The sequence below is a fragment of the Entelurus aequoreus genome, linkage group LG17, assembly GCF_033978785.1.
Source record: "Entelurus aequoreus isolate RoL-2023_Sb linkage group LG17, RoL_Eaeq_v1.1, whole genome shotgun sequence".
Lineage (NCBI taxonomy): Eukaryota > Metazoa > Chordata > Actinopteri > Syngnathiformes > Syngnathidae > Entelurus > Entelurus aequoreus.
This window is the reverse complement of record NC_084747.1, coordinates 47,003,798-47,031,259: the sequence shown is the minus strand read 5'-3', so window position 1 is coordinate 47,031,259 and position 27,462 is coordinate 47,003,798. Positions and strand designations below refer to the sequence as shown.

General features: G+C 40.8%; 1 pseudogene; it reads right to left on the bottom strand.

Annotated features, from left to right (window-relative positions):
* Positions 1-27,462, bottom strand: part of LOC133631813 (protein prune homolog 2-like) — a 109,277-nt pseudogene that overhangs the window by 44,770 nt on the left and 37,045 nt on the right.

Genomic DNA, 27,462 nt, shown 5'->3' with positions numbered 1-27,462 from the left:
AACTAAAGAGGAGAAATATAACCTTAGAGGAAAACATAATTTAAAACATTTATATGCACGTACAACACTTAAAACTTTTAGCATAACAGTATGTGGAATTAAATTATGGAATGGATTAAGTAAAGAAGTAAAAAATTGTACTGACATGATCCAGTTTAAGAGGTTGTTTAAATTAATAGTGCTTACAAAGTACAAAGAAGAAGAATTATGAGAAAAACTTCCAACCTTATTGAAAATATTCTTCATCTCAGTATGTTAATAATGACTGAATTAATTAATTACATATTACAAACTGTTGTATGTTATTTTATTATATAAAAAGGTCAGTAAATGATTTTATATAATTGTAAACGCTTTGAAGTGGGAAAGGGGTAGGATTAAATAAGCTTTGCTTCTTCCTACTCCTTTTTGGGCATGATGTAAATGAAATGATATGAAATTGTGTGATGTATTATGATGTAAATGTGTTCATGTTCGAAATAAACTAAAAGAAAGAAAGAAAGAAAGAAAGAAAATGGCACCCACATGCTTTAATTTTTCCATGTGCGGCTCTCAGTGGAAAAAGTTTGGACACCCCTGGTTTAAGTCCATCAATAATAATAACTGAACAAAAAAACAACATCTAAATACCTTTTCCTAATGAGTCTGAGCTGACAGAGCAACACAACAACAAAATGCATAATGTCAACTTGAGGGCAAACTGACCATGACATCAGGAAGTGGGCGTATCCCTCAGGCACAAACTGATCGTGCTCCTGCCTTTCAGGCTGCTCGTGTTCGCCCTGACGAGGTCCAGAGTAGCTATCGGGACGCTCCGTCGGCGCGGGGGCGTCCGTTGTAAACTCTGCGTAAACGTCGGAGGCACCACGCCTGAGGTCACCACCTTCCTCCTGTTCAGTCCTAGTGAGGGTATAGATAAAAACTTTTATTTCAATCACACATACACAGAGGGGTTGCTGCTTCCATTCACTGCGGTGGGACTACAGCTGCTTACCGACCTCGAAGCTATTTCATTTGGTACACGGTGTAATGATAAGTGTGACCAGTAGATGGCAGTCAAACAGAAGAGATACGCGTAGACTGCACTATGATGGCAATATGATGAACACTAACATTTTATTTGTTCCATTGAAAATATAGAACATTACACACGGCGCTCAAAAATCTATCAAAATGTTTTAGTACGACTTTGGTAAGCTTGATGTGCTTCAACATAGGAGTATTATTATGGTGTATATAAGGGAAGACATTATCTGGCGTTTTGCTTCGTAGTATTATGCAAAAGCAACTTTTACCTTCTGGTACCTGCTGATCTGTATTTGGGATCTGCATAAATCCTGAAAAATTGCGCGCATCCGCCTTTGCAGTCCGTGTCGACACCGTAGTCGATAAGCTTCTTCTTTATCTCTATCTCAGGCCTGGGCAATTATTTTGACTCGGGGGCCAAATTTTGAGAAAAAAAATGTGTCTGGGCGCCGGTATATCTATTTTTAGGGACACTAATACAAAACCTCACAATAAAGTCTGATTGAATGCTAAAAATGTTATGACAGACCGCCTTAAAAACGGAATGGAATTTTTCTTTCTTTCTATGAACGATAAAACCCTGAATATTGAGAACATATGAACGTCACACCGCCTCTCCATCCACATATTTTACAATCAAGTCAAATGCAACAAAACACAGCGAAATATGAACGTGAAGGGTAAAAAACCCACCTACAATCTGATATATCTGATACATCACTAAGCTTTAGAACTTTCTTGTAAAAATCTCTTTCCGCATCTGTCCCTGACACCCACATTTCAGGCTCTGGAAACACTCTGTGGAAACGCTCCCCACCCACACTGCTTGGTGCCTCGTCTGACCTGCTGTGACGTAGATTACCATAGTAACTAGTAGGGTTCTACGGTATACGGGTATTAGTATAGTACCGCGATACTAATGAATCATATTCTGTAACATACCGCCTCTAAAAAGTACCGGTCTGGCACACCCTAAGATTTTTGGTTAAAATAAAGCCAATAATGCAATTTTCTCTGGTTCCCTTTATTTAGAAAAGTACCGAAAAGTATCGAAATAATCTTGGTATCAGAACAACACTAGTCACTAAAATATCATGCAAAAACGCAGATTCCAAGCATTGAAAGACTTGGTATTAGAGATGTCCGATAATATCGGTCTGCCGATATTATCGGCCGATAAATGCGTTAAAATGTAATATCGGAAATTATCGGTATCGTTTTTTTTATTATCAGTATCGTTTTTTTTGGGGTTTTTTTACATTTTTTTAATTAAATCCACATAAAAAACACAAGATACACTTACAATTAGTGCACCAACCCAAAAAACCTCCCTCCCCCATTTACACTCATTCACACAAAAGGGTTGTTTCTTTCTGTTATTAATATTCTGGTTCCTACATTATATATCAATATATATCAATACAGTCTGCAAGGGATACAGTCCGTAAGCACACATGATTGTGCGTGCTGTTGGTCCACTAATAGTAGTAACCTTTAACAGTTAATTTTACAAATTTTCATTAATTACTAGTTTCTATGTAACTGTTTTTATATTGTTTCACTTTCTTTTTTATTCAAGAAAATGTTTTTAATTTATTTATATTATTTTATTTGATTCATTTTTTTAAAAAGTACCTTATCTTCACCATACCTGGTTGTCCAAATTAGGCATAATAATGTGTTAATTCCACGACTGTATATATCGGTTGATATCGGTATCGGTTGATATCGGTATCGGTAATTAAAGAGTTGGACAATATCGGCATATCGGATATCGGCAAAAAGCCATTATCGGACATCCCTACTTGGTATAGTTGAAGACTTACGGTCATTAGAAAACATGACTGCACATCATAAGCTTCACTTTCCATCTTAAAGATCTAAAAAAAAATATTTGGGAATGTCCGGCGGGCCAGATCGAGAACCTTAACGGGCCTTAATTTGCCCAGGTCTGCTCTATCTTCTTGTTACGGGACATTCATCCTCCACTGTTGCCCTTTCTAATATAAAGTAGTGTAAAGTTCTTACTTATATCTGTCAGTAAACTCGCCATGAAAGCGCTAAAATATACCGGTGCAGTGAGTTTACATTATTCACCCAAGGAACTTTAGGTATTAGAGAGTTCCGGTCGGACGGTTTTTCCCGGGACACATTTCCGGCCTTGTAGTTTTTTCCGAATGAGGAGATGCTGCTCCGTTATTGATTGAAGTAAAGTCTGAATGTCATTAAAACAGTTAGCTCCATCTTTTGACACTTCTTCCACTCCCGTCCTTGCACGCTACACCGCTACAACAAAGACGACGGGGAGAAGACGCTGCCGAAGGTGAGCCACGTAAATAAGACCGCCCACAAAACGCCGCATCCTAAAGCGACTGTCAGAAAGCGGCTTGAAGATGATCTGTAAAACATAATCTATGCAACATTTTGACCAATTAACCACCATTACATGTTATGTAGACCACAAGGAAGTGTTTTACATTTACAAATATAATAATATGACTCCTTTAATGCGACCTGAAATCCGGTGCGCCTTATATATGAAAAAAGATTCATTGGCAGTGCGCCCTATGGTCCGGAAAATACGGTATATTACAGAGTGTCAGAATAATTGTATCTAAGTTATCACAAAACTTTGTGTTGCCATGAGTTCCCAGCGAGAAGACAAAAGCTGTCTTTGATCCTACCAAGCAAAAGGCTTGTAAAACTCCACTGTGTAGGATGGGAAGCAACATGAAGGTGTTCCGTTTCTTTGCTGTATTGTAATCCACAGAAAGATTTTGTCTTGACCCCCGAGAACTACAAAGTGGAGAGGAAGCAGGACCAGACTCCCCTCCAGGCGGCCTTTTCTTTGAACTGTTTGTAATCAAAGGCAATGGCTGTTTACGACCCCCTTCCCTTAGAAACAGCTGTTGCCATGTAATCAGGGAAAGTCCAAATAAAAGAGGAGGCGTACAATCTTTCGTCAGAGCGCATTGGGAGACTGTGCAAAGAGTACAGCCCAGGCGTTTCTCCTCAATTGAGCCACATTTAATTATGTCTGTTTAATTCCTTGCTTCTTGTCTTGTTTAATAGATGCCATCAGTGTTTGAACCTGACACAGAGTGTAGTGATTCACTGGGCCGGGAAGACCATGGACTGCTAGCCAGTCAAATACATGGCGTATATACACAAACAAACATTCACAACCATGAATAATTTGAAGTCTCCAATTGAGAAATGTGCATATTTTTAGGATGTGAGAGAAAAAACCTAAACACACACACAAAGAACATATAAAACTCAAGCAGTATTGAAAATGAGTGGTAATGAACACAAACAAGAAAAATTACACGCTGTACTTAAAACTCGAACCATGTATTTGGCAACTATTTCTCAATTTAACTAAAGAAACAAATATTCAGATTCAAAACAAAAGAAGGACAGTATTTTGTCTGTTATAAATTTAGGTCAGTACCATATCGCAGAAATGTAAACATTGTCCACTGTACAATCAAAAACAACCAAAAATAATAATTTATCATTAATGTGTTCTACTTACCCTAAATGTGGAGAATAGTTTTGGTGAGCTCCAATGTGATGTCCAAGTGAGCTACTACCATCAGTCCTACCAGTATGACCATAATAATCAAGTATGTCCTCTTGAAACATTCCACTGGTTGGCTGGAGTTGGCAACCTTCAACAAGTTCCTCTGTGAAACTCAACAGATCATGGGAGCTTAGCCTCGACTTTGGCTGCTCTGTAACCGCTTCTTCCTCATCGTTCTCCTCCTCCATTAAATCTCCAGAGAAAGGTAATCCAAGAGTTTTGGTACCTGGGCCTCCCGACTCGCTCACAGGAGTGGTAACCGAAGAACTGGGGCGGGATGCGGAGCTGTTACCGAGTGACGGGGAGTCACATGATGACTGAGGGCTGTCATGCCTTGGTGAAGGAGCCCCCCAGCCCTGGAAATTGCCTGGCGACATGGGATGGGGTGGTGGAGTAGTGGCGGCCGGTGACCGCCCACTGTCTGAATCCGAGTCTTCCATGGAGATTTGGGAATGGACGTAAACCTCCTCTCTTGTTTTTAGGAAGTGATCGGATGGATGTCTCATTGAGGGCGACATGCTTCTGACCATGCTACTCTGTTTGTCCTCTAAGTTCCCTTCTTGAACTTCTTGCCTTGATTCGGACTGGCAAGAAGTTTCAGTTTTAGCTTGAGTAGGAGTGCTTTTGTTGAACGTCTCAGTAGATATGGATGACTCAGTGTTGTGTTGAGCTACGCGTTCTGTTTGGAACGGTGGTATTACTTGGAGTTGCCTGGTTTTCTCTGTGGTTTGAGCATTTAGCACTGAAACAGCATAAGACAGCATGCTGAATGTCTCCATGGGCTTCCTTGGTCCTCTAGGTCTGTGTTCTCTTTCCCTCTCTGCCTCCTTTACAGTGCCAGGAAGAATAATGTATTCCATTTCCAGACCAGATGAAGAATCCCCATCGGAGTTGGAGCGGAGTTCGTCTTGACTGCCTGGGTGAAGGCTGTCTGGGCTTGACTTGACGGTCTCTCTCTCCCCACCAGGGCTCGGTAACACGGTAGCTCTTGTGGGACCCTCCATTGAACCTTCTTGACTTTGGTTGTTGATGTGGGGAACACTTCCTGGTTGACAGTTCGATTGTGGTGCCAGTCCAAGACTTAAACCACCTGGGCTTAGGGATAAAGAATCATCAGCCAGAGAGTTGTCAACTAGAATAAATGGAGAACTAAGACTCGGTTGGTCTATGGAGTCATTTTTCTCGGAATTACTGCAGCTCTTGGTTACGTTACTCAACTCACTATGTCCTTCAAAAATAAATACTTTGTCGGAAACACCCACATCGGATTCGGTCTGTCTTGTTTTGTCATCAGTAGGTTTGGTCACAGCAACAAACGGGCTGGACTGCTCTCCAAGGTGGATCATATCCACAGCATGACTAGTGTAGACTTCAATGGAGGACAAAGATCTCACATTATCATAGTCTGAGGTGGAGATGACCATGTGAGGAACCGAAACAGGGTCACAACTATGTGATATTCTATCTTCTTCCCCCTCTATGACTATTTGGACATTCTGGTTTTGACCGCTCCACTTGATATCCTTTCCTGCCGCTTCTCCTCCCCGTGACTTAGGAGTATCACATCCATCCAATAAACCAGCGTGACTGCTGTGGTCATTTCCGGGTCCTTCTGGGCTTGCTGATGAAGAGCTGTCCTCCTGTATGGTAGTGTTCCACATTGCCATGCTACCATAAGATAATCCCTGTGGACTTTGTGCAGAAGCACCAGCCCCCACGTTAGTACTTGCCCCGCAAAAAGACCCAGAGTCTGCAGACACATTGTCAGGGGTGGTGAGAGGCGAGAAACTGTCATCCCGAATTGTCATATTCCACATATCTAGTGATTCAGGATAAGATGTTGTGGTTCCGCTGTCAGATTTCAGAAAGCCCTTCTGTGCCGAGTAGGTCCAGAAGTCCAGTGTAGATCTGCTGCCTATTTTCCCCTGTGCCTCTTCATCGTCCTCCTTGGAGGTGTCAGGTGTTAACGTGTTTAGGATGGTTTTCTTCTTCTGTGAAGTCATTTGTTTTACTCCAAAGATACCTGCTTTGTCTTGTCTAACTACTTCCTCCTCTGGTGGGGTCAGCTGCAGATCAGCCACAGTCACTGCGTTCCACTGATCTCTCAGTACAGTACCCGGGCTCCAGTCGTCTCTTGAGTCTGTCTGCTCAGTGATCAGACTAAGTTGTGGCTCAAGGCTCAAGTCCCTCTGTGACCTCTCTTCCCTACTTGGCCTTCCTGTCATGCCACCTTCTGAATCTTTGCACCTTACCTCCTCCAGGGTCAGTGGGCTCTCTCTGGTTCTATTCCAGGTGTCATTCGAAGATGGGTCAAAGCCAAGTTCCTCCCAGGTTTCAGACAAGGACGAAGAGACGCTGTCTTTGTGCTGCAAGCCACTGATCCTCTCCACCACATCCTCAGGGAAAAACCTGACACCGCAACTGCTGGATGGGTGACTCCCTACCAGACTGTTGACCGGGGTCGGAGGAACAAGGGTGTCAATCACCTCGATGCCATGGATTTGACCTTCAGGATCAGTTGAAGACTGCCTACTTTCAAGACCGCCCAAAGAACTGTGCGCAGAGAAATCCAGCATGTTTAGTTCTTCGTATTCGGACAGGCTTGAGCTTCCTGCGGTTTGCCTGTCATCGTCTAATTTTCCCCCAGGATTTGGAAGGATGGGATGTGGATGAAGTGGATCAAAACTAAACTGGTCAAAATGGTCACTCCTCTTTTTGCTGGAGCACCGCCTTCTTCTCTCAGGAGGCACAGGAGGGGAGAGAGAGCACAAGCCCAAAGGAGAGGGGTTCCTCAGCAGGAGACCCCCTGGACCTGCGCCAAGAATTTCGCCAACCGGGCTGTCATCACTGAGGAACACCGAACTCTCCTTTGAGGAACGGCTGCTGCGGATGGTGTTCATACCACTGTCGGGGCTCAGAGGCTCCCCACTTGCGCCTACTCCTCCCGAGTCCTCCTCACCCTCTGCCACCCCCCTGCTGGACAACAAAAATACAGTGAGAAATTCACAATGAGGGTTTCTCGCTTAAAAAGAATGGGTTTTGGAATCTGAAGCCTGGTCTTTTACTTACCTCTCTATCGCTACCACAGCTCCACTACCTCCTTCACCTCTCTCCGTGTCAGAGCCGTCCATGTCATTGATGCCCGACGATCCTTGGGAGAATTCCACGCTGCCGGCCACACCCTCGGTGGAGGACGTCCTGCTGCTCGGGTGACAGGCCAGCACAGAGCTCCGCCGATCCACCAGCTCCTTGAGAACACAGCGCACCTCCTCTTCCAGCAGAGAGGTACTCAAAGTAGTGGTGTTTAGGGGGGTGTGATAGACTTGGTAACACCCCCTGGCCTCTAATTCACCTGAGAGACACCAGCTAGACGTCGTCTCTAACTCGCAGCAGATCTGAAATGACAGACGGCCCATTTGGAATATCGAGAAACGAAAAGTCATGTTCGACTGTACGCTTTGGTGGCCTTGCACTGCAAAAACTGAAATCTAAGTAGGATTAAATATCTCAAATAAGGGTGATATTTGCTTATTTTCTGTCTGATAAGATAATTCTTCTCACTAAGCAGATTTTATGTTAGAGTGTTTTACTTGTTTTAAGTGATTTGGTCCTAAATGATCTGAGTAAGATATTACAGCTTGTTGCTGAGATTTGATGAGCTATATTGAGTAAAACTTGCTTGAAACTAGAATATCAACTGTTGCAAAGCTGTGTCATCAACACTCACAAGTATAAAACTGCTTTTTTAAAGTAATCATTTCTTATGTCAAGCATGAAAAAAAAAAATCATGATTTTGACACAATTGTGTCTCATAATTAAAACCGATGACAGCCAAATGGACTTTGCTGTTTTATATCCAATGAAACAATAGAAAATATGTACTCATATACAGTTATACAGTTATACTTGTACAGTTGGCACAGTACAGTAAACTGACAGTTAATATTTAAACATTTAACATTTCAAACAATTTTGAACATAAATAGTTCATGCACATTCAGATAAATTCTTCAAAATTACAATAAAAAAATTAATTGGCCGGGGGCCGGGCTGTAAATATATATATATGTATATATATATATATATATATATATATATATATATATATATATATATATATATATATATACGTATATATATATATATATATACGTATATATATATATATATATACGTATATATATATATATACGTATATATATATATATATACGTATATATATATATATATATATATACGTATATATATATATATATACGTATATATATATATATATATATATATATATATATATATATATACTAGGGCTGCAACAACTAATCGATTAAATCGATTAAAATCGATTATAAAAATAGTTGGCGATTAATTTAGTCATCGATTTGTTGGATCTATGCTATGCGCATGCGCAGAGGCAATTTTTTTATTTTATTTTATTATTATTATTATTTAATTTTTTTTATAAACCTTTATTTATAAACTGCAACATGTACAAACAGCTGAGAAACAATAATCAAAATAAGTATGGTGCCAGTATGCTGTTTTTTTCCCTGTAAAATACTGGAAAGGATAGAAATGTAGTTTGTCTCTTTTATCCGATTATTAATCGAAGTAATAATCGACAGATTAATCGATTATCAAATTAATCGTTAGTTGCAGCCCTAATATATATATATATATATATATATATATATATATATATATATATATATATATATATATATATATATATATATATATATATATATATATATTATATATATATATATATATATATATATATATATATATATATATTCCTTGCACACTAATTGACTGAAAGAGCACGCACTTGGCGCGATGATGTCATGTTGTCGATGGAAAAATGCATTTTTAGACCATATGATTTGCCTGAATGGCTAGGAGACCCCGAGAGTAACAAGCGGTTGCCTTGTTGCCTTTCCATTAAGAACAATAAATTAGTTTTTAGTATAAGTTTGCTGGTTTCAAGAAATGTAATGCCGAGCGCATATCATTATGTCAAGATAATGGCACTAGCATTTACTTCATTTAAGAATATTTTTCAACATATTGAGCAAAAAGGTCTCTTTTTTTTCTACCAAGAAAAGTGCACTTGTTATTAGTGAGAATATACTTATTTTAAGGTATTTTTGTGTTCATTGAAGTTAGCTAATTTTTCTTGTTTTGGAAAGTCTTGACAAGCCGATTTTTCTTGTTCTATTGGCAGATAATTTTGCTTAGTTCAAGTAAAATACCCCTCACTTTTGTATTGTTTTCCCTTGTTTTTGAACACTGACTTTTTGCAGTGTGTCGCTGTTTTACCTGGTTGAGGAGGCCTGTGTTGCTGGAGTAGACCGCCACCTGTTGGCGAGGAGGACGAAGCGAGTCGTTGACAGACAAGAGAAACAGCATTCCGTCGTAGCCGTGTCGACTACAGAACGACTTCAACGTCTCTTCATAATCACGCCAGCACTGGGAGGAAGAAAAATGCAAGCAAGATGAATTTTAAAAAGGTACACTGCAAAAACTGAAATCTAAGTACGATTAAATATCTCAAATAAGGGTGATATTTGCTTATTTTCTGTCTGATAAGATAATTCTTCTCAATAAGCAGATTTTATGTTGGAGTGTTTTACTTGTTTTAAGTGTTTTGGTCCTAAATGATCTCAGTAAGATATTACAGCTTGTTGCTGAGATTTGATGACCTATATTGAGTAAAACATGCTTGAAACTAGAATATCAACTGTTGCAAAGCTGTGTCATCAACACTCACAAGTATAAAACTACTTTTTTAACGTAATAATTTCTTATTTCAAGCATGAAAAAAAGCGCATATCATTATGTCAAGATAATGGCACTAGCATTTACTTCATTTAAGAATATTTTTCAACATATTGAGCAAAAATGTCTCTTTTTTTTCTACCAAGAAAAGTGCACTTGTTATTAGTGAGAATATACTTATTTTAAGGTATTTTTGTGTTCATTGAAGTTAGCTGATTTGACTTGTTTTGGAAAGTCTTGACAAGCCAAATTTTCTTGTTCTATTGGCAGATAATTTTGCTTCGTTCAAATAAAATTCCCCTCATGTTGGTATTTTTTTTTCTTGTTTTTGAACGCTGACTTTTTGCAGTGTACCCTTTTTTTTGCAAAACAAAATTTGAATTTTTCTGCTCGTTTTTGGTCATAATTTTGGTTGTTACTCTATATGGAATCATTTCTAATTTAGTTATTTTCATGTTGAACTTCAAACTTTTTCCTTGTTCAAGCAGATGCTGGGAATACATTTTTAAACCCAAGGTTTTCACACCAGCATTAAAAATGTCACCATTGAGCCCCGTTGTAAATAACATCCATCCATTCTCTACTGCTTGTCCCTCTTGGGGTGGCAGGGGTGCTGGAGCTTATCGGGGCGGTACGGCTCGGTTGGTAGAGTGGCCGTGCCAGCAACTTGAGGGTTCCAGGTTTGAGCCCTGCTTCTGCCATCCTAGTCCCTGCCGTTGTGTCCTTGGGCAAGACACTTTACCCACCTGCTCCCAGTGCCACCCACACTGGTTTAAATGTAACTTAGATATTGGGTTTCACTATGTGAAGCGCTTTGAGTCACTAGAGAAAAAAGCGCTATATAAATATAATTCACTAATCCACTTATGACAGCTGCACTCGGGCGGAAGGCGGGCTACACCCTGGACAAGTCGCTACCTCATCACAGGGCCAACACAGATAAACAGACAACATTCACACTCACATTCACACACTAGGGCCTATTTAGTGTTGCCAATCAACCTATCCCCAGGTGCATGTCTTTGGAGGCGGGAGGAAGGCGGAGTACCCAGAGGGAACCCACGCAGTCACGTGGAGAACATGCAAACTCCACACAGAAAGACCACCGAGCCCGGGGATCGAAGCCAGCAGTTGTGAGGCACGCACACTAACCGTGTTGCCCCCCCCATTGTGAACACATTTTTGAGTAATTACACAATCTAATTATGCATTTTTGAATTTCTTTTTGGAGAAAACTAGCGTACTGAATACATGTGCATGTGTTTGCGTGTGTGCTTTGGCTTGAGGGACTGGTTCGCATAACACAGAAGGAGTGTTTTCACCTGGGCTGTTGTGCTGCTACAGCCAGTCATAAATAGACGTCACCTGGCTGAGGGAAATCTGAGTCATTACGTTTGCTTCTAGATACTTGCTGCAAGAAGGCCAGCCGACGCCACAGCATTGATACAACTGTGGTGTCACCCTTTGACTTGTTTATGACATCATACATTTTAGAGCTATTTTGGGGGAAAGTAAAGAACACCACACTGCAAAAACTTGAAATCTAAGTAAGATGAAATATCTCAAATAAGGGTGATATTTGCTTATTTTCTGTCAGATAAGATAATTCTTCTCACTAAGCAGATTTTATGTTAGAGTGTTTTACTTGTTTTAAGTGTTTTGGTCCTAAATGATCTCAGTAAGATATTACAGCTTGTTGCTGAGATTTGATTACCTATATTGAGTAAAACATGCTTGAAACTAGAATATCAACTGTTGCAAAGCTGTGTCATCAACACTCACGAGTATAAAACTACTTTTTTAAAGTAATAATTTCTTATTTCAAGCATAAAAAAAAAAATCATGACTTTGACACAATTGTGTCTCATAATTAAAACAGACTTTGCTGTTTTATTTTCAATGAAACAATAGAAAACACGTACTCATATAGTAGTACATTGGTACTACTATACGAGTATCAGTAGTAAACTGACTTTTTAAACATTTAACATGTGACATTTCAAACAATTTAACAGAAATAGTTCATGCACATTCAGTTAAATTCTTCAAAATTACAATAGAAAAAAATTTGGCCGGGGGCCGGGCTGTATATATGCGCACTAATTGACTGAAAGAGCACGCACTTGGCGCGATGATGTCATGTTGTTGATGGAAAAATGCATTTTTAGACCATATGATTTGCCTGAGCGGCTAGGAGACCCCGAGAGTAACAAGCGGTTGCCTTGTTGCCTTTCCATTAAGAACAATAAATTAGTTTTTAGTATAAGTTTGCTGGTTTCAAGAAATGTAATGCCGAGTGCACATTATTATGTCAAGATAATGGCACTAGCATTTACTTAATTTAAGAATATTTTTCCTCTTTTTTTTCTGCCAAGAAAAGTGCGCTTGTTATTAGTGAGAATATACTTATTTTAAGGTATTTTTGTGTTCATTGAGGTTAGCTAATTTTACTTGTTCTGGAAAGTCTGACAAGCCAAATTTTGTTGTTCTATTGGCAGATAATTTTGCTTAGTTCAAATAAAATACCCCTAATTTTAGTATTATTTTTGAACACTGACTTTTTGCAGTGCACTTAGTGTTTTTTTTAACTACCAAAGCTGGACAGTGCATTGGTTGTGTATTGTGCTTTGGTTGTAGCACTTCAATGTGAGAATGATGGTGAAGGATGACTCCCTCAGGTGGACACATGGGTTGTTGCAGCTGGGAAATACTGGGCGAATATTAGTCCAAAACATGCCGAAATCTTAGAATGGAAAAATACTCCAAACTCATTCCAAACAGTAAATATGACAAATTTAAAAATGTTTCGCAAAATAAAACCTTGAAATTAGAAACCCCTTTAAGGGTTATGTTTTGTGATGACAATGCAATTAAACAATGTGTTTATAATGGGAGATAAGGGGGACGTTTTGTCACAAGAGCATGGGGGTGTCATGAGTAAAAAAATAAAAATAAAAAAAATAATAATGTAAAAAAACTAGAGATGTCCGATAATATCAGACTGCCGATATTATCGGCCGATAAATGCTTTACACAGAAATTATCGGTATCGGTTTCAAAAAATAAAATAAAAAATAAAAGTAAAATAAAAATAATAAAAATAAAAGTAGGGAGAAGTACAAAGCGCCAATAAACCTTAAAGGCACTGCCTTTGCGTGCCGGCCCAATCACATAATATCTACAGATATTCACACACACAAGCAAATGCAAGGCATACTTGGTCAACAGCCATAAAGGTCACACAGAGGGTGGCCGTATAAACAACTTTAACACTATTACAAATATGTGCCACACTGTGAACCCACACCAAACAAGAATGACAAACACATTTCGGGAGAACATCCGCGCCGTAACACAACATAAACACAACAGAACAAATACCCAGAACCCCTTGCAGCACTAACTCTTCCGGGACGCTACAATATACACCCCCCGGTACCCCCTAACACCTCCCATCTCAACCCCGTCCCCCACAACCCCGCCCACCTCAACCTCCTCATGCTCTCTCAGGGAGAGCATGTCCCAAATTCCAAACTGCTGTTTTGAGGCATGTTAAAAAAAATAATGCACTTTGTGACTTCAATAATAAATATGGCAGAGCCATGTTGGCATTTTTTCCCATGACTTGAGTTGATTTATTTTGGAAAACCTTGTTACATTGTTTAATGCATCCAGCGGGGCATCACAACAAAATTAGGCATAATAATGTGTTAATTCCACGACTGTATATATAGGTATCGGTTGATATCAGAATCGGTAATTACGAGTTGGACAATATCGGAATATCGGATATCGGCAAAAAGGCCATTATCGGACATCTCTAGTTCCTAGTAAGGTTTACTAAAAGCAATTTTTTACTAAATGTATTTAATGTATTCATTTTACTTAAAGCATTTTAAAATGGTGTATTAATTTTACTTTAAGCAATTTAAAATGGTTAAAAAAAGGATACAAATCAAGATAAATAAAAAACACAATTGTCTAACATTGATTTATAAACATTACGTTTCTTGTATACCAATGATTAATAAACATTCTCTTCCACTGTCGTTACTGTTAGAATAATTGTTTCTAAATTATCACAAAAACTTTGTGTTACATTGAGGTTCTGGTGAGAAGACAAAAGCTGTCTTTGAAACCTACCAAGAGTAAGGCTTGTAAAACTCCACTGTGGGAAGCAAGATGAAGGTGTTCCTGTGTTCTTTCATGTATGGTAATCAACAGAAAGATATTGTTCTAACCCAAGTACTTCAGAGCGGAGAGATGGCAGGATCTGCCCAATTTCCAGACGAACTCTTTTTGAACTATTTTATGGACCTTTTTTTTTTAAAAACTATTTTACGAACTCTTTTTGAACTGACCTTTTCTGCAAATTGTTTACGACCTTTTCTGTGAACTTTTTGCGACCTTTGTCCTTTGGAAACAGCGGTGGCCATGTGGTCGGGGAGGGTCCAAAATAAATAATCTTTTGGCAGAGTGTGCTGAGGTACTGTGCAAGGGTACAGTGTACAGACGACTCTCCTCAATATTGAGTCCAAATTGAATTATGTCTCTGTTTAATTCTTTGCCTCTTGTCTTGTTTAATAGATGTCATCAGTGTTTGAACCTGACAGTTACTGCAGTCACTAGATACATAGAATAGAATTGAGTTTTATTTGTCATTATTACAGTGAACAGGTTCAAAGAACAACAAAATTGGAGCAGATCCCCTAAGGTGCATACACAATAATTTAGTAATATAAATAGTAAAAAAAAAATAAAAAAAAGAAGATTTGTATCTATATATATGTATTATAGCCACACACATGCATACATCCATTCATATGCATATATATACATATACACATATAACATTATTGCACATACATGTTACTACTTATACAATATTTCTCATCCTAATTCCACGTTGGGATTTATCTGCGGCGATGAGAGATAAAAATGCACCCAGAGACATTTTGTGATTTATGGGTTGGCAATTAAAATGTTTGCTCTTAAACCAGCCGCCATTCACGCATTATGGTAATTCACTGGCACACGCAGCGACTGATGGATGAAGAAGTTGCATTAACGGGTTGTTGTTTGTCGAGCAAAAAGTAGTGTTTTGTTTTTAGCGTTCTTTCTTGGAATGATTAACAGCTGCGTGCACGGCAGCCATGATTTTTTTGCAAAGCTGAATGGCTTGTAAAACATATTTGCTCGATTTATTCATTTAGACCTGCCGAACAACTGTTGTTTTTTTTACGGAACTAAATGAAAACTAAATGAGGCAGTTTAAGTTAAACTGATTCAAATCTCAATAAAGTCATACAACAGTAAATACAGTATTCTTTTGTCAAACAGCTGAGGGCAACTCCTATTTTCTCCTGTTTATTCTTTAAATACTCCACAAGATGGCAGTAGCTGCATTTTAAATATGCTTGCAGGGCTCGAATTTAACCCCGGCAACCGCCGCAGTCTTTTGCCGTTATGCCCCAAAAATTGACCAACATTTGTGGCAAGAACATGCCGTGACCGCCCTTGACTTTTTACTTGTTAAAGGGGTGTAACAATAAACAGTATAATGATAATTCGCTATGAAATTCGGTAATTTTTTAATTACCGAAAAACCGCTAGTGTTGCCAATCAACCTACCCCCAGGTGCATGTCTTTGGAGGTGGGAGGAAGCCGGAGTACTCGGAGGGAACCCACGCAGTCACGGGGAGAACATGCAAACTACACACAAATATCCCGAGCGCAGGATCGAACCCAGGACCTTCGTATTGTGAGGCAGACGCACTAACCCCACTTCCACTGTGCTGCCACAGTAAAATGTTAACTCCCAATTACGAACACTAAAGATATGACATCGTTATTTAGTAATTATTTATTCATAAGCTCCTGCGTATGAAAATAGCTATGTACAGTAAATCAAGTTTTGACAGTAAAACCAATCAAAACTTTATTTACATAGCTATTTTTCTAGCTTTCTGTCTTGCCTCTGGTGAGGGCGGTCGCATTTTTTTCTCCTCCCGTCTTTTCCTTGCTTGCTCTCTTGTCTTGTCTTGTCTAAACTTTATTTTTTTGAAGCCTCTTTCTTTGCGCTGTCCTCCAAATCTAAACATCAGACATGGAATTGATTAGCTGGACTCTCGACTCAATTGACAAAATCTTTTCGACGAGGAAAAGAGGCTCTGGGGAGCCTGGCTGCCCTGACAGAACCATTGCTGCGGGATACGTGAGAGATTCCTGGGACAAAGGGAGAATCATGTGCCTCTCAGTCCTTTCCATCGAGGATGTGGAAGACATATACCTATTTGGAACCGCGATCGCGGGGCACCTGCTGATTGGGCTTGGCATTGCTCTGGTGTATCGTCAAATTCGTAAGACGATGGCAGCCACTCAAGGAGCCCAAAGGCTGTTCGTCGCAATGGACGGATTGGGCCAGGCTGTGGGATCACAGTCTGGGGCGATTTCTGAACTGAATCGCAAGATGGATCACATTATAGAGAAATTGGATATGACAGCAGCCAGCATGGACGCATAGAACAGGCAAGCCATTGTATTGTCTGCTCGAGAAAAAACAAAAATCCTTATCTACGATTTGACTCCCCCGAATGGTCTCGAGGACAAGATGGACGCTTTTGACCTCCCTCCCTCCTCAACGACACCTGGAAGTCGAACTTTGCTTGCATTGCATGCAGAACGACCCTGGGCTTATGAACACAACTCCACTACACCCAAAGACAATGGGCATATACACAAACACACTCCCCACGCCCACCCCACGCCATCACCACCGCTTAATTCCCCTTCGGGGTGATGGACGGCTAGTAGCGCTTTATAGCAGCAGGCCAGCCTCCAGGGCCCCAACTCCCCCCACCCCCCTCTGTTGCGAGTTGTTGTGATTATATGTAACATGTTTATGTGTGCTATGGCAAATGAGTTTTTTTCCCTTGGACTCAGTCTGGACCCCCTCCTGAGGGTCCAGCCTTTGACTGATATTTTTTACTCTTCTCCCCTTTCCCAATATCACCTTTCTCCCACCTTTTTTAAGGAGCGCCGTAAGTGGCTGATCCGTTGGCGGTCCCGTCTTGTCCCCCTGTAACGTATGTCTGCTCTTAGTGGGACTGTGTCGAAAATGTAATTTCAGTTCTTATATGTCTTGTACATGTTAAAGAACGGACAATAATAAAGCATCCTGATCCTGATGCTGATTTTCATACGCAGGATCTTATAAATAAATAATTACTAAATAACGATGTCATATCTTTAGTGCTCGTATTTGGTAGTTACCATTCCTGCCAACTCTCCCTGTCCTTTCTCAGCCGCAAAACGGAGCAAATTTGGCCCCAAGGTGCCAAAAAGGCAGCAGCATGGACTTCTTTAATTGGGCTTGAAATTAGCAGGAACTCTGCCTAGTGACAGGCAAACCCAGAAGGAGTGCAGGCAAAATAAAAAAGTGATTGATGATGGTATGTGCCAAGGCTGTGTCAATATTAACCTGCGAGGATCAGGTAGCGCGTCGCGCCTTTGTGCATCCTTTTCTCTCGCTGCACAATATGGCTGCCATCAGGCCCATCCATCGTACACACACACACACACACACACACACAGGTGTCTGACAAGGCCATTTCTCAGCACAGGTACCCTGTGAGTCCAACAACGCGTCCCGAAGCCAAACATTCACTCTCAAAAGTACTCTTTGCTCCTTATGAGTGACATGAATCCTGCACTACACTAAGTGCACGTGTAAGCACATTACATATAAGCATCCGCCTTTCAGTGATGCTGATAATAACTTACACCCCAGCTGTGCGCACACATGCGCGTACACACACACAACAAAGATGGAGAGATGACATGCAGGGAGACAGTCTGTCTGCCATTTGGCTCTTAACAGAGTAAATTAGCAGCCATGTTGCGCTCACACCACCTCCCACTGCAACTACACCAGACTGCATTTCCTTATAAATTAGCCACATGTTAGCGACAACCATACACTGGCAAATCGGCCTCTTTGGAAATGTTGTTTTTCAACTTTCTATCCAGGCATGAGCCCCTAAAATGGATGGTTGGATGTGTTCGGCAAATACAAGTCCCTGGTATCATCAATACCAGTATCTATGGCTGTGTTTGCAGCAATACTGACGTTGTGTGGATGTTGTTGTATTCCCTGTCTGCGTTCTCTGCTTAACCGTCTGATCACCACAGCGATTAGCCCAGCAGATGATAGAACTGATCAGATGCACCTTCTGGCGAACGACAAGGAAGATGAATCTGATGACGAGGATACCTGCCTGGATCTGTTTTCAGACCCTGGTGACTATACATAAAAATTGAAAAGAGAAAAAAAAAATGATGATGTTGAACTCTGAGTGTAAACATAACTTAGGCCTAGGGAAATGAACTGTTAACTGAAAATCGCAAGAAGTTATTGGGGATAAGAAAATTCTGGGGAAGTTGTGTGATAAACAGGAGGGAAATGTTAGAATAATCCTGTATATACATTATCACACAACTTTACGCTTGAGGGCCGTTGCTATAGTTATTATCTGTATTTTTGTATCTGTGCAAACCGTCTCGTATCAGTGTTGTGTCCAGACTCGGCCTGCTGACTGCCAAGGCCGAAGATCGGGTACCGGGACGCAGACAAAACAGAGACGGGGCGACAGCACCAACGTCAACACATTTGCATTTTTGTATAATCATATATTGTGTCTAACTGGAGTTGATGAGATTATCCCCTTCCCTCAGCGACAGCTTCAGTGATGTAACCAGGGACCTTCCAAATAAATAGAGGAAGTACGCGGGCTGGACTTTTAGAATGTAGTTTGGAGCTGTAACTAGAATACAGCCCAAAACACGTGTCTCCTCATTGAGCCAAATTGAACTCTGTCTCTGCATGATTCCTTGCTTCTTGTCTGTTTAATAGATGTCATCATTGTTTGAACCTGACAATGGCGTACAGCAATGTTTCCTAACCATAGGGCCCCATTGTTGCGCCGGCCAAAAAATACCTGTCACTCAGCTGTGGTCCGTATGGGCCACAGCTGTACTTAGTTGTAATACAATTTTCCACCACTTGTGGCAGTAATGATAATATCAAACAAATCGAAGAAGTCTGGAGCTAAAGTCATAAATACGCTTTTTTAAAGGGGAACTGCACTTTTTGTTTTATTTTGCCTAACAGAGATGACAATTGTATACCTTTGTTTCCAATGCACATTCGCTGTAAATTAGACCTATATTCATTCAACACAGCCAAAATGACAATACAAAATTCAAAGTACATGATGAACGCAATTGACCACCAGTTTCAAAGTGGCGTCACCTTTTCTTCCCCTGAAAGCGCTTTAAAATGCTACAGTAGTTGCACAACTCAGCTGATAGTTATACTTGCTATGCTGTTTACAACAAACTCATCAGTGGTGTTTATGCTGACTGTGCAGTTTGCTGCTTCCTGCTATTACAACATTGGTTATGTTGCTGCTGTGCAATATACCTGTTAAGAATTATTTTGTGCACTCAAAATCATCATTGGAGTTAAAAAAAAAAAAAAAAAAAATTTAAAAAAAAAGCCCTTATCAGATGCTGTGACTGGGAAAAAGTAGCACCATCTGGTGGACAGATCTAGAAATGTGGAATTAAAAACCAGTCGTCCCTATTTTATTTGACTCTTAACGAGGATGTTGTGATATGATTTAGCTGCAGACATGTTTGACCATGTGGTTGCATTTGCACATTTTAAAAAAATAGTAGTAAGAAGCAAAGCTCCTATTTAATCCTACCCCTTTTCTATGTGTTGTTTACAGATAATTGATTTACACTACAACTGCCATTTTTACATTAAGTTCACTTCCTGTTTGAACGAAGGAAAACAATTAAAGCGTTATAACGTACGTTCTGTAGACATCCCCCGAGGACACCTCCCTTCAACAACACCCGGGAGTTGAACTTTGCTCGTAACGCCTGCAGAGCGACTCCGGGCCTAAAGACACAACAACACTACACCCTGGACAATGGGCATATGCACCCCACCCCACACCTGCCTCCGTAGCAGTAGCCTGCCACCGTAGCCCCAACTCCCTACCCTCCGTTGCAAGTCTTGTGGATTCTTTGTAACTTGTTTGTGTGCTATGGCTATTAAGTTTTTTTTCCCCTGCCCTCAGTCTGGACCCCCTCTCCAATAGTCCAGCCTAAGACTGAATATTTTTTTAACCCTCCCCCACCCCCCCCCCCCCCCCAATGTTTACCTGTTTTCCACCTTTTTAAGTGGTGCCGGAAGTTGGCTGACCCATCAGCGGTCCTGTCCATGTGACGAATTGACAATAAAGCTGACATTGAACTTCGGTATTGGTGATAGGCAATGAACGTTATGTATTACTTAATATTGTCGAGTCTGTCATTACCTGTTGTTTGTGGTTGTTCGCTTCAGCTGCGACACGTCTTTATGAGTTGCATCGTCTATGTCCTTGTCGTGGAGATGATGTCATCGTCAGTATTTGTCCAGGCCCTTGATGTTTTCAAACAAGTACTCTGACTTCTTTGTGTCCTCCATTTTCATTTAGGATTCAATTCAGGTTTCAATGGATGAACAAATGTGTCACCTTTTTGCATCACCTTGTCTTTTTTAAGCTAATTTAAAAGATTTAACAATGTTATCCAATTTTTTTAATGACTTTTTTTTGTGTCAAGTTAGACTTTATTCAACACAGCCAAAATGGCAATAATAAAACTGAATCGCACTAAATGCACCAATAAGATCTCTTTAGGGTTAAAGCAGGGGTGTCAAACGTACGGCCCGAGGGCCGGATCAGGCCCACACAGTAGAGACGTCCGATAATATCGGACTGCCAAATTTATCGGCCGATAAATGCTTTAAAATGTAATATCGGAAATTATCGATATCGGTTTCAAAAAGTAAAATGTATGACTTTTTAAAACGCCGCTGTACGGAGTGGTACACGGACGTAGGGAGAAGTACAGAGCAGTTGCGTCTCCCAGTCATATTTGCCAACCCTCCCGATTTTCAGTGCCCCTCCTGAAAATCTCCCAGGGCAACCATTCTCCCGAATTTCTCCCGATTTCCACCCAGACAGCAATATTGGGGAGCGTGCCTTAAAGGCACTGCATTTGCGTGCCGCACCAATCACTTAATATCTACGTCTTTTCACACACACAAGTGAATGCAAGCATACTTGGTCAACAGCCATGCAGGTCACACTGAGGGTGGCCGTATAAACAACTTTTTCACTGTTACAAATATGCGCCACGCTGTGAACCCACACCAAACAAGAATGACAAACACATTTTGGGAGAACATCCGCACCGTAACACAACATAACAAATACCCAGAACCCCTTGCGGCACTAACTTGAATTCTGTCTCTGTTTAATTCTTTGCCTCTTGTCTTGTTTAATAGATGTCATCAGTGTTTGAACCTGACAATAAGTACTTCTGATTCTGAAAATATTGTGTGCTAGTTTGTGTGTTGCAAGCCCTACTCCGCTCTACAGGTAGTGAGTCTCCAGCCCACCGTGCCACCGCGTCGCACAACCAGCCTCAGGTGCACACAACTCGGGCCTCATAACTCACTTTCAGCGCTGGTAAGCTGCCGTGAAAACACATTTCCTGCTGTCGCCGACATCCCCGGCAAAGAATTAATCAAGCGTTTATCCATTTAGGCTCTTTGCGTACCCTCTTGCATACCCGACGCGAGGCAAGAGAGAGCGAGAGAGAGGGCGAGGGCTTCTCGGGCGACGCCTCCGCCGCCCTAATGAATCCATCAAGGCGGCTTTTTGATTTATACATGTGTCTGGCATCACAGCGGTGCGGCTCCAGCAAATGGGGTGGCAAAGACACCACCCTGCTTAAACACACACACACACACACACACACACACACACACACACACACACACACACACACACACACACACACACACACACACACACACACACACTTATAAGCATCAACAACACTTGCTTTTAAAGTTGAAGAGGCCAGGGAGGGGTTTATAAAAGTTTGCCTAAAAGAAGCACATGATGCTCCTCCCTATACCCAAGACTGGGATTTAGGGGGTAAACTGAGCTGGCTCGATGAACATTTTGTTTTGTTTATTCGCTCGCCCTCCTAAAGCCCAACGGCGAGACGAGGCGAGAATAAGAATAGGGCGAGAAAACAAGCACGGACATTAAGACCAAAACCTCTCGTGTCTCGCTAAAAAAAAAAAAAAAAAGTTCATTTATTCCAAATAGGGATGTTCCGATCCGGGTTTTTATGCTGCCGAGTCTGATCCTCCGAGGGTGAGATCGGCTGATACCAACACCGATCACATGTATTAACTGTAAATTATTCCATTCGTTGATGGTGAGTGCTATTTAACACACAGGTGTCAAACTCAAGGCCAGGCCGGGGGGCCAGATCTGCACTGCAAAAACTGAAATCTAAGTAAGATGAAATATCTCAAATAAGGGTGATATTTGCTTATTTTCTGTCTGATAAGATAATTCTTCTCACTAAGCAGATTTTATGTTAGAGTGTTTTACTTGTTTTAAGGGTTTTGGTCCTAAATGATCTCAGTAAGATATTACAGCTTGTAACTTAGATTTGATGACCTATATTGAGTAAAACATGCTTGAAACTAGAATATCAACTGTTGCAAAGCTGTGTCATCAACACTCACAAGTATAAAACTCCTTTTTAAAATAATAATTTCTTACTTCAAGTATGAAAAAAAAATCATAATTTTGACATGAATGTGTCTCATAATTAAAACAGATGACAGCCAAATTGACTTTTCTGTTCTATTTTCAATGAAACAATAGAAAACACGTACTCATATAGTAGTACAGTTGACACAGTACAGTAAACTGACAGTTAATATTTAAACATTTAACATGTCAAACAATTTTGAACAGGAATAGTTCATGCACATTCAGATACATTCTTCAAAATTACAATTAAAAAAAATTGGGCCGGGGGCCGGGCTATATATATGCGCACTAATTGACTGAAAGAGCACGCACTTGGCGCGATGATGTCATGTTATCCATGGAAAAATGCCTTTTTAGACCATATGATTTGCCTGAGCGGCTAGGAGACCCCGAGAGTAACAAGCGGTTGCCTTGTTGCCTTTCCATTAAGAACAATGAAGTAGTTTTTAGTATAAGTTTGCTGGTTTCAAGAAACGCATATCATTATGTCAAGATAATGGCACTAGCATTTACTTAATTTAAGAATATTTTTCAACATATTGAGCAAAAAGGTCTGTCTTTTTTTTTCTACCAAGAAAAGTGCACTTGTTATTTGTGAGAATATACTTATTTTAAGGTATTTTGGAAAATCTTGACAAGCTGAATTTTCTTGTTCTATTGGCAGATAATTTTGCTTAGTTCAAATAAAATACTCCTAATTTTTGTATTTTTTTTTCTTGTTTTTGAACACTGACTTTTTGCCGTGTACTCACTTTTGTAAGATACTGATTGATTGTTTACATCTGCTTTCGATGCCGAGTTAAGTCAAAAACAGCAGAGAGGACGGTACCGATGGACAAAACGGGCTCTTCAATCTTAGTCCCTGGGAGGCCCAGGGTGCCCATGATGTCTCCTGGTGCCCCCCATCAGAAAGGCATTTAGCAAGTGCTGTGGCTGCGGGCCCCTTCATTAGCGAGCGTAATTATTTGTGCAAGTAGCATCGGGGCAAAACTGGCCCCGCGTAAACAAACAGAAGGGCCGCAGGACCGCGAACAAACAACACATTAGAGACAAATTAAAGTGGATAAAATACCAGACACCCAAAGTGTTAACTGGCATAGTCCGAGTTGGACGCAAAGCACCTAAAAGAAGTCTTGTAAAGCGTATTAAAGCTTAAATGTCCATATTAACACACAAGGAGGGGGAAGAACAACAACACATTACTCACAAAGTCATGTTTGTGGCTGCGGGCGCTGTCCCTCCCACAGTTCATCAATTCCCCAGCATGACAAGTCGTCATCACGCCAATGCTTCATCTGCTCGCGCTCATTTGCATGCCACGAAAGGCCGCGCGCGCATGCAAACTCTCGCCGACGCCACGACGACGCCTTCGCTAAGATTTGAGTTTCACGCAGCGTGATGTATGTATTGCCAGCAAAGCACTCGGGATCAATGAATCTGCAGCAACACAACAGCCGGCGTGATACTTGGGAGGCGTCTGTGCCTCTTTGGCAGTTCTGGAGTGCAACTGGAACTTAAAGGCCTACTGAAATGATTTTTTTTTTAAAACGGGAATAGCAGATCCATTTTATGTGTCATACTTGATCATTTCGCGATATTGCCATATTCTTGCTGAAAGGATTTAGTAGAGAAAATGGACGATAAAGTTCACAACTTTTGCTCGCTGATAAAAAAGCCTTGCCTGTAGCGGAAGTAGCGTGACGTCACAGGAGGTAATATTCCTCACAATTTTCCTTTGTTTACAATGGAGCGAGAGAGATTCGGACCGAGAAAGCGACGATTACCCCATTAATTTGAGCGAGGATGAAAGATTCGTAGATGAGGAACGTTACAGTGAAGGACTAGAGAGGCAGTGATGGACGTATCTTTTTTCGCTCTGACCGTAACTTAGGTACAAGCTGGCTCATTGGATTCCACACTCTCTCCTTTTTCTATTGTGGATCACGGATTTGTATTTTACACCACCTCGGATACTATATCCTCTTGAAAATGAGAGTCGAGCACGCGAAATGGACATTTAAAGTGACTTTTATCTCCACGACAATACATCGGAGACACACTTAGCTACTGAGCTAACGTGATAGCATCGTTCTCAAATGAAGATAGAAACAAAATAAATAAACCCCTGACTGGAAGGATAGACAGAAGATCAACAATACTATTAAACCATGTACATGTAACTACACGGTTAAAAATTCTCAGCCTGGTAAGGCTTAACAATGCTGTTGCTAACGACGCTAAGGCTAATTTAGCAACTTAGCAACCGGACCTCACAGAACTATGATAAAAACATTAGCGCTCCACCTACGCCAGCCAGCTCTCATCTTCCCATCAACAGCCGTGCTCACCTGCGTTCCAGCGATCGACGGCGCGACGAAGGACTTCATCCGTGGGTTTGGCGGCAAGCATCGGCTAGGCGTCTGCTAAGTAAGTAGTCCTTGTTGTGTTGCTGTAAGTATTGTACTTAGCCGCTAATACACCGATCGATCCCACCTACAACGTTCTTCTTTGCAGCCTCCATTGTTCATTAAACAAATTGCAAAAGATTCACCAACACAGATGTCCAGAATACTGTGGAATTTTGTCGAAGAAAACAAGAGGTTTCTGTATCGGGTCCGATGGGGTCCAACCACTTCTGTGGATTTTGTGACATCACGCGCATAAATCATATCCAAAGGTGTTTTTCAACCGGAAGTGTGGCGGGAATTTTAAAATTGCACTTTATAAGTTAACCCGGCCGTATTGGCATGTGTTTCAATGTTAAGATTTCATCATTGATATATAAACTATCAGACCGCGTGGTCGGTAGTAGTGGCTTTCAGTAGGCCTTTAAGTGCTTAGTAGGAAACTGCGCAAAAAGTGAAAAAACACTATTCAAGCTGGACACAGCATTAGGTACACCCGCACAATCCAACGCAGGGGTCGGCAACTCCATGAGCTTTATCACAATAAACTTTGTGTTGAAATGAGTTCCTGACAAGAAGACAAAAGGCTGTCTTTGAAACCTACCAGGAGTAAGACTCGTAAAACTCCACTGTGGGTGTGTGTGTGTGTGTGGGGGGGGGGGGGGGGGGGGAGCAAGATAAAGGTGTTCCTGTGTTCTTTCATGTATGGTAATCAACAAAAGGATGTTGTTCTGACCCAAGGACTTCAGAGCGGAGAGATGACAGGATCTGCCCAATTTCCAGACGAACTCTTTTTGAAGTATTTTACGAACTCTTTTTGAACTATTTTATGGAACTCTTTTTGAACTATTTTACGAACTCTTTTTGAACTATTTTATGGAACTCTTTTTGAACTATTTTACGAACTCTTTTTGAACCGACCTTTCCTGTGAATTGTTTACGACCTTTTCTGTGAACTTTTTGCAACGTTTGTCCTTTGTCCAAAATAAAAGAAGGAGGCATACAATCTTTTGGCAGAGCGTGCTGCGGACTGTACAAAAATACGGTGTGTCCAGGCCAGTGTTGTTTTCGTCAACGATGACGACATCATTTCGTCGACGCCACTTTTTTTCATGACGATAACGAGACGGTGACGAGATAAACATGTCTCTCTGATGACGAAAACATGACGAGACGTGTGTGAGTTTCCGTTGATGAGACGAGAACGGACGAAAATGTTAGTGGGTAATCTGTCAGACGTTTAAAATGCATGACATTTCTGTTTATTGTGTGTGTCAATTAAAACCACGCCCACCAACTGGCGTGCAGCGCACAACGTGCTCAACACGTCAGACTGTTGTTACTCATCAGGCAATGGCAGTTTCAACACAGGGGCTCGGTGGTCGCAAACGTAGAGGCGACATATGGGTGTATTTTAAATATAACCCAGCAGATAATAAAACAGAGTGTATTGTGAAGGAAGACGGTGACAAATGTGGCCACAAAATATGCGGAAAAAATACGACCAACCTTAAGGCAAGTTACAAATGCTGTTAACATAATCGATAAATGTCATAGTTAGCTAATACATTAGTACGTTTTCCACATACTGCTGGCGCAAATGGGCTGCTAACTTCAGGCTAAAGTTAGCTTTTGTTACGCTAACGTCAATTCATTATGTGTGTGTTACTTTAGCAGCATGTTTAGCCATGTTTACATTCAGCGACGGTGTGGTTATCTCTTTGTGAGTACGTTCTGTCAGCACGTAACTTGATATGTTAAACAGGTGGAGTTACTGTTATACGTAGAGTCTGCTAGCTTTAGCCTAAAAGCCACAGGTGACGTAGAGGCGACATATGGGTGTATTTTAAATATAACCCAGCAGATAATAAAACAGAGTGTATTGTGAAGGAAGACGGTGACAAATGTGGCCACAAAATATGCGGAAAAAATACGACCAACCTTAAGGCTCGCCACAAGGATATTTTTTCG